The sequence below is a fragment of the Chamaea fasciata genome, unplaced genomic scaffold, assembly GCF_029207755.1.
Source record: "Chamaea fasciata isolate MVZ Bird 193981 ecotype frontalis unplaced genomic scaffold, bChaFas1.0.hap1 SCAF_5, whole genome shotgun sequence".
Lineage (NCBI taxonomy): Eukaryota > Metazoa > Chordata > Aves > Passeriformes > Sylviidae > Chamaea > Chamaea fasciata.
The window spans coordinates 62,414,138-62,429,817 of NW_027094090.1; the positions used below are offsets into that span (position 1 = coordinate 62,414,138).

At 40.8% G+C, this 15,680-nt stretch overlaps 1 protein-coding gene across 3 annotated transcripts in view; it reads right to left on the reverse strand.

The window, feature by feature from the left end:
* The window catches only part of LARGE1 (LARGE xylosyl- and glucuronyltransferase 1), a 275,959-nt gene that overhangs the window by 104,166 nt on the left and 156,113 nt on the right, over positions 1 to 15,680 (reverse strand). The window lies entirely within an intron of this gene.

Sequence of the window (15,680 nt, forward strand, 5' to 3'; positions counted from 1 at the left end):
TTACAGATTTTAAGTTTTCCCTCAAGTCGTGCTCTCAAAAACTTCAATTAGAATTTTGTCTACAAAACACTTGAGTGAGAGAGATTTCAGGATTTGTCCTGGCATGTTACACTTTGGAGAAAGTAGGTAGAAACTCAGTGTATTCATGACACTGAGGAGATTTGTTCAGTTGTTTCACTATCTCGTAAATATTCACTGCTATTATACATTTTATTACATGAAACAACATTTGCACCAAAAAAAACAAAAATCACTTCCCCCAAAATCCTTACAGAAAATCTTCTGTAAGAGAATGAGTTCCTATATCTGGAAGTTGGAAGCATGGTTGAAGAAAGGGTAATGATAGGTGCTTAGAGCACATTTCTTTTTGAATATAAAGTAACAAGGCCTCTGATGATGAGAGCAGACCTCCTCTATTCCCTTTAAAATGGCACACAACTTCTCTCTATATTGTCAGAATTCCTGTACCAGAGCAGAGCACTCTCCCACTGGAAAGTTCATTAAGAAGACAGAGGGAAGTAGAGCAAGCCTTTAAGGAGAAAGATAACAATTTCAGGGGAAAGGCTAGAAAAGCAGATTCTCATAAAGTAAGAACAGAAAATGCAAACTGAAGTGTGAAGTTTTGGTTGGTGTATTGAAAACTCAATGCTCCCCAAAAATGTCTTCTGTGTGTAACAGAGATAATTTCAAATTCATACCCACACCACTCTACTTACTTGTGATCCCTGCTTTCCCACACGGTGGCTTTAGGAATGGACCATCACATCATGGTGTATCTACTTTACACAAAGCAGCATCTGCTTTGCTTCTGCAAACCACTTTGTTCTGAATTTGCCACTTGATATCCTTGTGCTAGATCAGTCATACCTGACACGTTAAAAGTGTAAGACATTTTGCAGACTTGAGCTTGCTTCTACCCATTGCTATGTTATTAATTTTGGATAGCATGTCCTTCCTTTTATTAGCTGAAATATTTCTCCAGAAAACCACTCAGTTTTTCTGAGTGTGCAAATAAGCCTAAAAAGGTAGGGGTTGATATATTGCACAAATAGCCTAATACAAGCAGGGAAGGTCAAAGGTGGCTGGAAAAGTAAATCACCTTCAAAGAGCAGTTATTTTCTTTGCTCTCAGGATCCCTGATTTCTAACACCACTGCCATGTGTCACTGCAGGCAAGAAACCCTTGTCTGGCAGTTCCTTCTGATCTGGCACACAGAAGCCAAAAGCCTGCCATCCTGAAGCCTTATGTCTGAAGGCATCAATTTTAAAAATGAAAGGGGCAGATCCTGTTCCAAATGGTCCATCACAGCTGGCTAGCACGTGTTGGATATGAGGATATGTTGAAGCCTGGACTCTCAATCAGTTCAATTTATCCACAGTTTCCTCTCCTGTGATGCAGAGTTGGCTAAGACACAAACAGAGATCCTAATCAGTCCCCAGCATAATTTCTTCATGGCTTTGCTATTCAAGAATAATGTAACAGTTCCAAAATCATGGTAAAGGAAACTCCTTATGCTACACAAGAGCGTTGTGAAGGCTCACTCTCTGGGTACGTGAGTCTTATGAGAAGAAATACACAGGCTCAGAGTTGGAGTAAGTGCTTAGACCTTGTCCAAGTTTTGGCAGGACCTGGAGGTTATTCTGTATCACCTCAAATCATTGCTGGGGCAGGGGGAAAAAGGGATTCTCTGTCTTCTGAGAAGTAGGGTGTGGCCTCTGGTCAAAAAAACATTTTTCCAAATATTGTCTAAATACTTTCTGTAAAAGTTATGTCTTTAGGATAGTTAAAATGGCCCACATATGGCATGCTTGTGAATCATCTGCTAGCAAGCTAGATCACAGTTGCCTTCAGAGAACAAATATTCCTAAAAGATACATGAGCATTATTAAAAAATAGAGTTAGTAAAAGAGAGTGAAACAAAGCAGTGTGACATACTTTGCCATTTGTATAATTCCCAGTTTAGCAGAAATAGCACACCTTAGATCTCAAGCTCTCAAGATCTGTTTTTGTTCATGAGAGAAGAGTAAAGAAAAGCATTTAGCTGATATTGATTCCTTTAAGTAAAATGAAATGGAATCTACTCACTAAAGGTCTTTCATCAGAGAAACCTTTATTCTTTTCGTAACTGAAGACTGAAAACGCACTAAATATCTAAATTATTTGAACACAAAAATCACATGCCCATGAGTCTGCATGCAGCACATAACTGATCACCTGGTAAATGCCAGAGGGCTGGGAGCAGCAGTCTCCAGGTATACTTCACCAGCAAGTTGTCTTGACTAACTGCGCTGAATCTCTGGGAAAAGCTGATCAAATCACTGCTGCTGTTCTGTGCTGGTTTTGCACTGATTGACATTGGGTGAGGAGAGAAGCCACACACGGAAGCGACTTTTTCTAAGAAAAACAGCTTCCTTCCTGCTTGACAAAACCAATCAGTGGCTAGTTTTGAATGCTGACACCATGTTAAACCACCAGGAAGCTGAACACGCTTCTGTGAACACATGTTAAAAATCAAACAAACCTCGGGAAAATTTCTCTTTCTTTCCAGCCTGGGAAGAGGGAAGCCAGCCCGGCTCCCTCCCTGCTGTGGGGCTGGGCCGGGCGGGCCCTGCCGAGGGGCCGGGCCCCTTCCCGGGAAGCCCGCTGGGCCCTGTCCTGGGCCAGGGCTGGGCCCCAGCGGCTGCCAGGCAGGGGAGGGGGAAGAGAAAGGGCCCATCCCGGCTGGATCAGGCCCCAGCAGTTGTTACCATCCCACCACCAGGCCTCTTCCTCAGGCCCCAGCGGCTGTTGGGCAGGGGAAGGGAGGGGCCCCAGCCACGCGGTGTGCAGCTGCTGAGATCCCGGCTGTTTTCCAAAGAATCCTCCACCTGTAACCAGCTCCAGCTGCCACTACCGAGTCATCTTGCCAAGGGAGTGTCCCGGCGTCACAAGAGATCATGCAGCTGAGGCCAGGGGCGGCTCTGCTGCCGTGCAGAGCGGCCCCACAGCTGAAGCTGAATGCAGCCAGAGCCCAAGATCCCGGAACAGCCCCAGCGCAGCCCGAATCTGTGACTGCTTCAGACACCGCCCAGCAGAAACCATCAAGGACCCTCTGCAGGCCCCAGCTGAGATTTTAACTCTTCCCTTGCACAGATGAAACTTGCAAAACATAAAATCTTCTCTGAGTGAGAGAAAAGGACAGAGTGAAGATACGTAAAGAGACAACAAGAAGATATCAAAGTCAGTGAAGGAGGAGTCAACTACCAGAGAAGATTTGACTGGGAGGAGAAAGAGGAGATGCCTAGCCTTAGGCTGAAACTCTTTTGTAAGGCCATGGTGATGGACTGTGATATACTAGAATAACCCTTTAATTCGTGGAAGACATTTGTGGGGAGATGAAGAATATTCAAACTGCAGATATGGCATTTATGCTGAAGTAGCTGTGATCTCATGAGAAGCTTGAACAGAGAGAGATATGAGATGAAGATGAAGACCTGCCCCCAGGGAGAGAAGATCTCTGTTTCCAGAGATAAAAATGATCTCAGAGAGAGATTAAGAGAACAGTTTTTGCTTTTGAACAGCTCATCCCTAAAATGGTACCCCATGTGTTTGACATGGCCCATGAACGCAGTTGTGGGAATGCTGTGTGATATGGGAGGGACTTCACGAATGCAGATTCCCAGGCAGCTGCTTTTGTGAGAATTGAAGCCATGAGAGAAGTGTTTTCTTATGGAGAAGTCTCCATGACATAGCAAAAGAGACTCCTCTCCCTAAAAGAACTGATGAAAGACTATTTTAGAAGTGGTCAACTGACCTAAGTCCCAAGTTTTTCCTCTGTACATTGTCAGTGGGAAAAGAAAAAAAGTTGTGGGGGTAGGAGAAGTGTTTTGAAGGTTTTATTCTGATTCTTAGGGGTTTTTTTCCCTCATCTTGTAGAGTTGTTAATAAAGTTTTCTTTATACCATTTAAGTTTTGAGCCTGATTTGCTCTTCTTCTAATCCTATCTCATAGCAGAAAACAAGTAAATAATTCTAGTGGGTGCTCAAGCCACCACAGTAATTGGTGCATGGCTGGGAAACAAAAAATTGGTGAACTAAAACCCCTACACAAAATTGGTGTTTCCACTCAGTTTCGACCTGAAACTGCCTTATGTGCACAGCCTGACTCAGCTTTCTCACAGTTGCTACCACCATGTAAATGCTCATTACAGTTAGCAAAAGTGTCGTTTTTAACAGAGAAGCCTGATACAGACATAGAGCTTAAATCAAGTTTCCCTGTTTCCTTGACTGAACGAGGGAGAAATAGTGGCTTGTTCTCTGTGTATTAATTGTATAGTGACTACATTCCCAAGTATTTAGGTATTTTATTTTTAAAAACACTTGAGTCTGGTTGCCCACACATTACGATCACAAACAACAACTCTTGTACCGAGTCGTCACAGATATATCCAGACAGACTTCAACTCTTTCACTGTACTTCTTTAGGGAACTATGTAATTTTTTTAATATACTCCTTTTCCCCACAAATAGATAATGGGGAAACTTGCCCAGGCTTCCCAGATGAATACCGACTGTTCCACCTGAGCCTCTTTGAAAGGGATGGAGGCTTGGACTTGCAGACTTAGCATAAAACAAGTTTGGAAAACAGTACCAGCATGAACAGAATGATAGTAACCAACACAGAAGGACAAAATCTTTGGAGTGCCTGTATTGTGTCAGATTAACCGTCCACTGAGCTCAGCAGCTGGCATCATATGGTGGCTGGTGGAAGGTGCCTACTGAAGAATATAAATCCAGGGGAATTCTACACCAATACTACCGCCACATAGATTCCCAACCTGCAGCATGTTGCACCAAATTTTGGAGCTACTGGTGGTATTTTTGTTGATTAATAACTTCTGGTGGAATTTTCGCCTGTGAATTAGGTCAAATTAGGATACAGTTTCATATTTGGTAAAAGTCCAATTCATTACATTCCATTATTATTACATTCCTATTTAAACCTCCTGCTCTTCAAGGTTACCACTCTTGCATACCAAGATACTTTATCTGCAATTACAACTTTGCTGCACTTACCCTTCTCTTTTCCACTTTACTAAAATCATGATAAATAGAGCAGTGAGGTGAAGCACAAGAAAAGAGATCATGTATTTGCTGTCTTACCTTGGTGCTTGTTTACATATACACAGAGTGAAGCACCAAAACAGTAGCAAGCACAAAAGCAGAGGAAAGCTAAACTAAGGCTATATGGGACTGTAGGACTGTACATTTTTCTCTCATTGTTTACCATCTTCTCTGAAGCACTGGAGGATGACAACCTAACAGTCTCATTTGCTACATGCTTCCTAGATTGAAAGGTGCTATATAACAGTACCATTAAAAAAAGCTTTCAAAAGTTTTAGCTAGCAACTGCATAAACTTAAGACTGCATTTCCTTTTTATAAAAAAAGTTTCCCTTCTAAAAGCATTTTCATTAACGACTTCTGATTACCTCCCTACCAGGAGAAAATTCTATCCTGACTTTTCCTGATGAATGGGTTGTACTCCATACAGCATCACAAAATCATAGAACGAGCTTAGAAGGGACCTTTTCTCTAAAGGAGTCATTTGGTCCAACCTCCCCCTGGCATGCTCAGCCACCTAGAGCCAGTGGCATGGGACCATGTCCAGATGGCTTTTGACCCAAGGATGGGGACTCCACAATCTCACTGGGCACCTCAAGCCAGTGCTTGGTTATCCTCACAGTAAAATAATGTTTCCTGATGTTCAGGGGGCTCCTCCTGTATTTCAGTTTGTGCCCACTGCCCCTAGTTCTGCCACTGGGCACCTCTGAAAAGAGCCTGGCTTTGTCTTCTTCACGCCCGCCCTCCAAGTATTTATGTACAACAAATGGTAAGATGCCCCTCCAAGGCTTCTCTTCTCTGGCTGAACAGTCTCAGCTCTCTCACCTTTCCTTGCACGTAAGGTGGCTCAATCCCCTCATCACCTTAGCGGCCCTTGGCTGGATTCTCCATTGTTTTCATGTCTCTCTTGTACTGAGATGCCCAGAACTCAGCCTGGACTCAGCCCTCCTGGTGTGGCCTCACCAGTGCTGAGCAGAAGGGAATGGTCATGTCCCTTGATCTGCTGTCAGTGTTTTGTCTCATGCAGTCATTGTTGCAAGGGCAAATTCCTGGCTCATGTTCAACCTGGTGTCCACCAGGATCCCCAGATCCTTTGCTGCTAAGCTGCTTTCTAGCTGGGCAGCCCTTAGCATGTCCTGGTACATGGGGTAGTTTCCATGTGCAAGATTTTGCACTTCTTGTTGAACTTCATGAGGTTCCTGTCAAGACCCACTTTTCTGTTAAACAGTATTTTTTTCCATTTACCTAATGAAATTCCTCACTGTCCCACAGAATATATAGCACCACAGAGCCATGTGGGCTACAAAAAGTGCTCCTTTTTCAGCATGGTAAAATGGAATTTTGGCTGATAAAGTGTTTTCCCTGGCAGCATGTCCTTAAAGACTTTACTGTGGAAAAATGCAACCTTCAATACCATATTGATTTTGTCACAACATTCACTGCATTTTCCTAGGTATGCTTGGGGGGAAAAAAAAATCAATCAAAATAATTCAGAGCAATGACACAGTATCCCCTTCCCCAGTCCAAATCAAAGACACCCTTGCTGCTCGGATGACTTCACAAAAGCACCACCAAGGTCAGTGCCTTGCTGGAGCCTGTAGGTCAGGCTGGCTGGGGTGATGCACCAGGCTGAGAATCAGTAGCCCTGGAGGCACAAGGTGCCACTTGCATGCCTCCTCGCCCACCTCAGAGGTGGGCTCATAAATGGGATCAAACAGACCCCAATTCCATCACCATCCAGACTCAATGGCTGCAGACATCCTGTGTTGGGGAAACATCCAGCAGCAAAGAGAAGAACTAAGAAAACAGAAAAGGCGGAGGGAAGGAGAAAATGTACTCTATAGATTTTGCCTCCCCAGAGCCTTCAAGCCAGGTTTTACCGTAAAAAATACCTAGCATCTAGAATAGACTGATTGAAATGAAGAGGAATGTGAATCAAGTTTTGTAATAAGTTACTCAATGAAAACATGGATATCCAGAGGTATTCGGCATCTACTTGCTCTTAACCAACTTCAACATATGCAGCATCTTCCCTGAAAACTGCAACAGTCAGATGATAAACTAACTTTGAAGTCTTAAAAGAAGGCAAACAGCAAAACTTTCAGACCACAGCAAAACCTGAAGAGTGTTTTAAATCTGCACAAGTTGTAGCTGAATTGTATTTGACACTGATCTGAAAACCAGTGCAATCTACATGGTGAAAGAATTTCCACCAGGAGGTATGTCTATGAAGGAAAACCAGCCAAAGTCTTCTGTAGCTGATGGCTTCAGGCAGTCCTTACAAATGTCCCAGGCATGGGAAACAACCCTGAAATTCTGATGTGTGAATCACATAATAATACTAATTTTTATTTCCTCAGATCGGATAAATAACTTTCTAGACACAGCTGACAACTTGTTTTCACAGCTTTTTCATTACTTGCTTAGTGCTTTGCTGCTACTATGAACAGTACAAGTAGCAAGACACTGTTTTTTAAAATATGTGGCCTTCATTTAAGACAAAGCTAACAGAACTGGGGCTTTCATGTCACTTCTAAACTGCAGGAAAATACTGTCACCACTTTAATGATGATCATATCTTGTGATTTGCAACATAAAGCATAAAAAGAGGAGGTAAACAGTATTGATTTGCTGGCACAGGACAGGAAGTTTTCTTGACGCACAATTTTTCTCATAGCTGTTTTTCACACAAGGAGAACTTCATCCTGCTATGAATATATGCCACACCTGTTCCCATATTCCTGAAAGGAGTTGTAATTCCAGCAGCACTAGCACTGCTCAGGATTAGTTCCAGGATAATCCTTTCCATTTTACATTGACTATACCTCACAATATCTAAGCTCTTTGCAGGGACACGTGACTGATCCCCTTTCTCACTCTCTCGCTACCAGGGGAGCAGAGACCTTGTTGCAGAGACTGGATTAAATGAATCACTAAGGAAGGAAACAAATAGGTTAGCACTTAAATATGGGTAAACGTTTATGGCTGCCTTTAGCACATATCCTTTTTATAGATAACAATAATAACAATAAAAGAAACAGCCTAGATTGAGAAGTTCCAAGTCATCAAAGATCCTGAGGGGAAGAAGATTACTGTCACCACCAATAGTTTTCTCAAAAGGAATGTCAAAAGGAATCTCCTTGCATCTCACCTTCAGAAAATCACTGCCTTCGCTCCATCCTTGTCAGGCATCCAGCACGCATTAACAGAAGAGCCTTATTTAAACAGACTCTTCTATTAATGTTTGCTGGATAAATTATAACTTCCATATAGAATTTAGCTTTTTTCTGGGTGATTAACAGGTTTTGATTATACTGATATTCCCTCCCATAACAAGTCCTTACTATTTACATGAATGGTTGTCAAGGAAACCAAAAATCCCGCAAAGCTGGGTAACTTCTCTAGATTCAGAATTTCTGGTTTCTGAGTATTTTCAGAAATAATAATAATTTGCTCTAAGAAACAAGTGTAAAGAGAAAGGAATTTATACATCTTTGCTAAAAAGTTTTTCTATTTCTGCTGGTTTTTGTGGCTGTTCTTGCTCATCACGGGAGCACTGGTGACTTTAATAGGATTCTGTCTCATCTTCCACTTTAAGAAACAGATGATATCTTCCACACATGCCTGCAACAAGTCTGGATACAAATAACAGTGAGCAAAAAGGTTGAGATAGAAATGGATGATTATTTGAACCTCTGGGTCCTGGATAATGTAGAGCAAATGCAGAAACTGTGGAGCAAGCCACAACTGGAAAGGAAGATTAGATATTAAAAAGGCAGAAAAAGCAAAACTTCCAAAATCATCATCAGCATACAGCAAAGGAAAATAACTGCAAATTAATTCTCATCTCTGTAGCAAAGTCCATAACACAGTCTGACTGATGTTGAGGACTTTTTTCTTCTTTTTTTTTTTTCACTTTCTTTCCAAATCTCTCACCAATACACACATGCACACAAAGGGCAGACAAGTGGGAAAAACTTGATTCAAGGATGCTTCTTCAAAACAACTTCCTGAACATCAAAATTAACTGAGGGTGCCAAGAGCTTATCCATGCTTTATATGGATGCAACTGCAGACATAAAGCAAAACTGATTGGGACTTTTTTTTTTTTTTTTTTTTTGGTGTTGTTGTTGTTGTGGGGTTTTTTTGGGGGTGTTTTTGGTGGGGTTTTTGGGGGTTTTTTTTGTTTGTTTGGGGTTTTTTTTTTGTTTGTTTTTTTGGTGTTTGTTTTTTGGTTTTGTTTTTTTTTTTTCTTTGGTCTGTGCCATTTAGGTAACAAGACATTCAGCTATACTTCTTCAGAAAAGAAAGGACCAAAAGGTTATTCACCTACTGGGATCTTTAAGGACTATCTCGCTCCCCTTAGGTATTTAGCTGAATTTTCTCCCACCTTATTTAGCCCCATCAAACTTAAATGGTCAGTTTCTATTTGAGTCCTTTTCTTTACTCTCATTTGAGACTTTCTAAATTTCTCCACGGTTTCTTCCTATCTCCAAAATGCTGAATGCGGTCTTTGTTTTCCTCTCTTCATTTATGCAAGATGAGACTGCAGAATGGAAAAGTCTGGCCAGTCTCAATTAGTGCTGTTTCTCGTTTCTTTGAGGTCTTTGGCCTCAACCCCAGCTGTTTTCAGTGCAGCAGTCAAGGGTGGAAGACCTAAAAGAGTCTGGGCATCCCCATAGAGGTCAGTGAGAAACAGCCAAACACCAGCCTCCCAGTCCCACCCCCACAGAAGAGGCAAAAGTATAAATCTTCCCTAGAAGATAAGATAAAGTCTTTTTTTTCCTTTCTTCCTGTCAGTGAATGAGTGAAAAGAGACAAACAAGCTGAAGCAGATAAAATGGCAGGAAGCCAGAGCTTTCTGCTAAAAGCTGACTGACAAGTAGATCTGGCTAGAATTTGCCCAGTGGTGAAAACTCATGGCTGCCCTTCTTGCTTCATCTGTATGGAAAGATAAGAAAGATCAATTGCCCGCTTTAATTGCTAGTGAACTCAATCAACAAGCTCTTCGTGCTAATTCATCAGGGAAGATACAAATCCATGAAAATATTATCACTGTCAGCTTTTTCACTTTAGTAACTTTAGTAACTATGCAAGTACATACACATTAGCTGCAGCCATTCCATGTTCTAGCATGATTTCCATGCAGCTCTTGGAGTCAAAGCCCAGAGGCACACAACCTGTACTTTGCGTGATGTCAGGATAACAAACTGAAGTCATAAAGATGCACTGACCAGAATAAAAAGCAACAGCATGTCCTGCATAAACACACGTTTTATTGGAGAGACAACAGCTGCAACTCAGTGACAAAAATTTATCTGAAGTGGGATTCTTTCCCTACCAAAAAATCCTTCTTTAAGGATAATGAAAGCAGGCTGCAGAACAGTGACTGTGACTATTGCTAACCAAGTAATGCCTGGCAGAAGATTTCTGGTCTAAAATACTAGTTACCATGTGCAAAAAATTCCCAACCAAACACCAAGAATGTTGAGGGAATTACTTCCCACCCTTTTAAGCCTTAAAGATCCCCATCAAGTTTGTATCCATCCAAAACAGTGTTCGACAGCCAGAGTTGTAAAACAAAGAATCACAGAATCATAGACTATCTAAAATTAGAAGGGATCCATAAGAATTGAGTGCAACTCCATGCCCCTCACATGACTACCTAAAACTAATCCATATGACTAACAGGTTTGTCCATGGTCAGGCTTGGAGTCATGACCAGAGTTGAAGAGCAGGGTGACATGACCCTGGGGAGCCTGTTCCAGTGACCGACTACTCGCCCAGTGAATAACTTTCCTGATGTCTCATGATGGTATGTGGAAAGGATGTGGGAGTGCAGCCTCCACCAGATCTCTGATATCCTGACACAAAGTCAAAACATAACAAATACATATGAGAAAAAGGATCCATTCTTCTATGGATGAAAATCCCTACCTACTATCGGGCATCTCACCAGTAAAATCACCTTTCTGTAGACATAAACTTTTACTGTTTCTGCCTAAAGAGTTAACAGTAGTAGAACTTCAACAGCTGAAAATGCTGCACTAAGAAAGGCCAATAGTGTGTGGAACACGCATCCAACTAGTGGAATAAATTCTATACCCCATCAAGAAGTCTTACACCTCTTATTTTCACCAAAAGCAAAGATTTTGTAGGAAAACAAATCATCCTCTACCCTGCAGAGTTGGTAGCCAGGTGAGTGGAACTTCCTATATCACAATTATTGCTTCATGTGAACAAAAATTACATGAAGCAGTGTTCTTTTCTCCAGTACTAAGTATTATAATTTACCAATACTTCTGGGGACTAAAATGCTCCAGGAATACATCTATAATAAAAAGAATAATAAAGAATAAAATGTATTACAATTAGGAACAAGCAAAACTAACAATAACCTAGTACAAGAAGCAGCGAATGTGACAGGGGTTGAAAAAGTGTTCTTTTTCTTTGTTATTAGAAAGAGCTGTGATGCCTCTCAAACAATGCAGCAACAATGCAGCACTAACTAGAGAAACAATCTGAGGAAAATAAAGACATTGGGAAAACTGGGCTCCTTCAAAAGCAACACGGAACTTGAAGTTCATGACATTAGTCTAGTTAATTGCTCTGCTTCTGGTTAAATATCATCAAATACTTCAGACAGCACTGAGTTTGCATGAGGAGTGGTTAAATGAAGTGTCCATGTAGCAGGCATGTAACTCTTAAAACTTCTTGAAACATCTGTCTGAGGGCTAAGACTACCAGTGGCACCCTAATTCCATACAATCTTTTAGTTTCACCCTAAAGACCATCAGATAAAATTGCAATCAGACAAGTGAACACAGGTCCCAACTGTCTCATTAAAACAATACAGATGGAACTATTTTATAGGCTTTCATGTGTGTCAGCTAAAAACTCTGGAATCCGTTCAGATGTGAAAGGGGTCGAATATGAAGTAATGGAGGAGTATATGGGAAAATTACCAGAGGATCAAAATACTAGTTGGATTTCATCTTTGTTTCTGAAAGGGTAAGACCTAGACACCATCAACTTAAGCTCAAAGAATGAAACTTCCACAGGACTGAATCATTTGATCTGCAAAGTGGTAGCTCTACTAAGAGAAATGACTCAAGTCAAATTACCATCAGTGGCATCCCATTAATAACCTTACTATGTATGTCAAAAAATGAAATCTTGTAGGACTGCAGATTGACCTGAAAAGGATAACTCCACTAATAGAACTAAAAATTCTCAATTTAGAAGTTCAGGTGCTCCCATACTAAGTTGACTCAAAAAGAGGTAATGTCAATGGCATTCCATTAACAATGTTATTACAGATCCCCCCCTTTAAAGCAAGTATTGAGACTAAAATCAGCCAGGACACCCCTACCTGCACTGAGATGGTTTCAGAAGACCTATGAGAAGAGTGACTTCAGCATGTGCTTGTGCTGTGCCAGGCACACATCACAACTTTGTCATTTTAAGTGCTGTGAAAATGTGTCACACAAAAAGGTGTGCCCAGACAAGGTGAACATAATTTTTCTCCACAAGAATGACTATTTCAGCCCCAGTCCTTCAGAATATTTTGTGCCTACACTGCCTGCTGAATTGCTCATGGGAAGTAGCTCACATCTGATCTACTGCCCAACACTTCTCTCAATATCAGTTGTTTCTCAGAAATAAGCCAACACCACATACTTTACAAATGAGGAAATCTAACCATTTCAGCTCCCTTGTTGTGAATTAAGAATATTCTTGGAGTCCTTGCAGTCTCCTATGCTTTTCAGCTTATCAATCAGAGATGGAAATACATACACTTCAGTTCTTTGTAAACTTAGAAGCAAGGCTCACTAAACATTTTGATAAAATGCTCACATCAATACTGATCCTCACTAGGAATGCCTTGAGCAGTCACTGCTGTTCTTCTGTGAGTCATCAAATGCCCTTTGACAGGGAGGTGTTCATGTGAGCAAATGAAAAGCCATTAAGATCTAAGACCATCTAATTCTAGTCATTACATGTCTTCCCAGCTTTTTACCTGCAGATGCCAAAGAAAGAAGTTGTGCTGGAGCACAGGATGACCATTAACTCTCCCCAGCAAGTGCAGGGGATATACAATCTACACTTCTCATGCAGATCAAACTGTTCAAATAATTTCTGTAAATCCAAGATTAGGACAGCAAAATGCTCTCATTTCATTTCTCATAGGCAGATGATAATGTTCTGAGAAAGCAGTTGTTATGGAACAACTGATAGCTGTCGAAGTTAGTTTGAGATGTCGTGTCTTTTTTAGGCTTTTCCAGGGCACACTTTTTAATTTTTGTCAAACTGAATAATTTTTGGAAAATCTCATGTGCAGTTGTTCATCTTTTTCTCATTCTCTGCTAGAATTGCCTTCCCTGGAGGTGCAGCACATGTTGCTGCAATGAGCAATGTTGAAGAAGCTGAATGCAAAACAAAAATTCTTGCTTTTGAAATGTCACAGTCAGCTACTACGATACAAATGTTAAGTGGAAGAGAGTTGGCTCCTTAGCCCTCACTCCAAATATGTTACAAAGAGCAGCTGCCTCGTCTTCCTGGTGGACGTAGAACAGAACAACTGCACTACTTTTCCCTAGAATCAAGAAAAAGGTGGAGCTACAGAGAGGCCCACAGCAATCATAACTAAATTATAAAACTACCAAAGAACTCCAGTGTTTTTTCAAAGCACCATCAACAGTAGGAAAATACAAAGGGTTTACAAAGTCAGAGGCTTTCTTCTGGAATAGTAGCAGAAGCACTGCACAGTGTAACACAGGAGGCAGACTGGCAGACCCTTGAAAGAGGCCCAGGAAATAATGCACCGTCTTGCATCACACTGGGCTTCATCTCAGTATCCCAAATTCTAACAGTTCTGTATCTCAATTTAACCGATTATATTTTTAAATCTGAAGGAAAACTACATAAAAATCTGCAAGAAACTATTCCATATTTGGTATCTTCAAACAGAAGATACCCTCCACAGAATCAGAGGTGACGTTCTCATGAAAGTTACATGCCACTAAGCAGGTAACAACTGCTAAGTCAGAAAGGCACTATGAGTCCCATTATCATGACCAATTTCTGAACAGCCTCAGTGATTTCCATGGCACTTCTTTCTGACCACCTGTTTAGAAGAGGTAGAAATATAAGACCCAGTCTGATTTTATGTAAAATTACTTTATTCACATTCTAGGTCTGAATAATAATGGAAAATACATCTAAATAACAGTCTCCAATCATGCATGGTATTTTTAAATTTTTTTTTATTTTATTTTTTTTGGTTGGTGGAGAAGAGGGACTGGGAGGGCAGAAGAAGTACTGCTTAGGCTACTCAGGATAGATTCTGACATCTTCACAAAGGTTCCACTGTGCTGGGGAATTTGAATTGCTATTTGTTTCTTTGTGGATAATAATTTCCTCCCAATCAGTCTGAAGGAAAATATCTCGGCTTACTAAACTAAGTCTGTTAATTTCTAGTTATCTGTACTGAAAACCATGGCTAAAAGACCCTGTTCTTAACATGGTAGCACTGTGTCACAACCACAAGCATATTTTATCACCTGAGACTTCAGGCCTGTAGTATTCAACATGTCCATTAGCAAATACACAAAATCTCAATTATAAGTGGAAATTCAAGTCTAAAACTAAGCCACACAAGTTATAAAAATCTGTAAAATGTTTTGATTATAGACTTAGTTTTCCAAAATCTTGAATTTGCACATTTAAAAATAATATAAAGAGAAGGAAAAGGGGCAGGAAGAAACAGCAGTCTATGCCTATTATTTCACTGACATTTGTAGTAGGCCAGTTTACAGAAAGACAAAAACTGGTGAAATGCAGGAGCATTGCAAGCCCCCCATAACATTGACAGTTTTAGATCAAAACCTCAGTGCCATAGAAACACTTTAACTGAATACTTACTGCTATGCAAATGAATGTAAACATAAACAGATGCTTGGTTTCTCATTCTGTATTGCATTAATAGCAATTAGATCTTGCATATGAAGTGGAAAAGAAATGAAAATAGTGTACTTCTGCTTTACAACTTCGTGTGTTTGCCTTTGAGGCATGCAGTGAACTACTTAACAGATAAACAACCCTGCACTGCCCTTAACAATATATAATCTGCATCCAGTGCAATACAATACAGCCAAACCCTTACAATCCATGACAGTTTAGGGGTCAGTCACTATTGCTGTGAGATAGATTGTTATGGCTTGCTGTAACCTCCAGTGGAACTTCTAGACTAGGAAGATGGTGGAAGGCAGGGGAATGCTGTTCAATTTTATTGTTCAAGGGCTTATCAACACTGTTATCATTGTCACCCTCTTAAATTGATGTGAAAAACACCAAGCCAATAATCCGTCCATTAAATACACTCTCACATCTTCCCACCTGCCAACGAGAATCCCTTGCTCTCATGCTCACCAGGTGGTAGCTGCCATTCTGTTAGAAGTATTTGATTATGGTTCTAAAATTGGTACATGGCAGTATTACAAAACATACAGCTCTACCACTACTATCATTCATTGGAAGAGCTTCTGCTGGAATCCAAAGATATCATGGCATTTGAGTT